Source organism: Gekko japonicus, unplaced genomic scaffold (genome assembly GCF_001447785.1).
Source record: "Gekko japonicus isolate JY-2015 unplaced genomic scaffold, Gekko_japonicus_V1.1 scaffold237, whole genome shotgun sequence".
Classification (NCBI taxonomy): domain Eukaryota; kingdom Metazoa; phylum Chordata; class Lepidosauria; order Squamata; family Gekkonidae; genus Gekko; species Gekko japonicus.
The window spans coordinates 1,026,280-1,027,542 of NW_015161955.1; positions in this window are offsets into that span (position 1 = coordinate 1,026,280).

Genomic DNA, 1,263 nt, shown 5'->3' on the forward strand with positions numbered 1-1,263 from the left:
AGAAGCAAAAGGTGAGTGTGGTAACATGGGGGTGTGGTCTAATATGCTAATGAGTGGTGCTGTCAGGGGTGTGGCTTATTATGCTAATGAGTTTCTGCTGTTGGGTGTGGCTTATTATGCTAATGAGTTCCTGCTGGGCTTTTTCTACAAAAAAGCCCTGAGTGCTATTGTCAGATATAGAGCCTTTTGTGTTTTTCAGGACAGGAAACCATGCCCTATATATTTTTTAACTCTCTTCTTTCCTGTTGAAATTGTGTTTATGTTTATGAATTTCAATGGCATCCCTGTGTAATCTGACATGGTAATTGGAAGTATTGTCCAGCCTTTCAGTGTCTTGGAACAAAATACTGTGTCCTGTTTGAGTTAGGCTATGTTCAGCCACTGCTGATTTTTCAGGTTGGCCAAGTCTGCAGTGTCTTTCATGTTCTTTTACTCTTGTCTGAACGCTACACTGTGTGGTCCCGATGTAAACTTGTCCACAACTGCATGGTATCCGGTATACTCCTGCAGAAGTGAGGGGGTCTCTTCTGTCTTTTGGCGATTGTACCATCTGTTGAATGAAATCAGAAGAGCGATTAAACCAAAGGTCAAATAAACAACTGAGGAAAAACAGCCTCCCACAGGAAAAGTGTTTTTGTCATATATCAAAGGAATCACTGATCAGATGGGAAAACGTATGAAAAAACACAACCTACAAACAGTATTCAGACCCACCAGAAAAATACAACAGATGCAACTGAGGCCCAAGCTAGTCATTATGCCTGGCAGGTTAGACTAGGGTTTGTTCAACCTGACTGTTCTTATTACACTCAAACATGACATTGGGGATCTAACATTCCCAAACACACAGAGACCCAATTTGGCTCAGGAGTGTGGTGCTGGGGCTTCAGACTTCCCTCCCATACCATTTTCTGGAGCTGAAATATTTGTGGGAGGATCCTATTTGCCTGGCTATGGGACTGCCTATCACTCATATCAGTTGCAACATCCAGTTTAGATGTTATGTTTGTCTCTTTAATAAGCCCTTTGTTTTGATCGCTGGTGTTTGAGAAGGATAAATTGAAATGATACAAAGAACTAAATTGATACAGAAACTTATTCAATAAGTGTAAACAAGTGGAGACCCGCAACAAAATGTTGCCAACTGTTGGGTCTCCACTTTTTCTCTTCCCCCTCCCCTCCCCTCCATAGGCCTCCCTCGTCTCTCTCCCCCTCCCCTCCTAAGCGAGCCGTCGGGCCGCGCTCATCTCTTCCCCCCCTCCT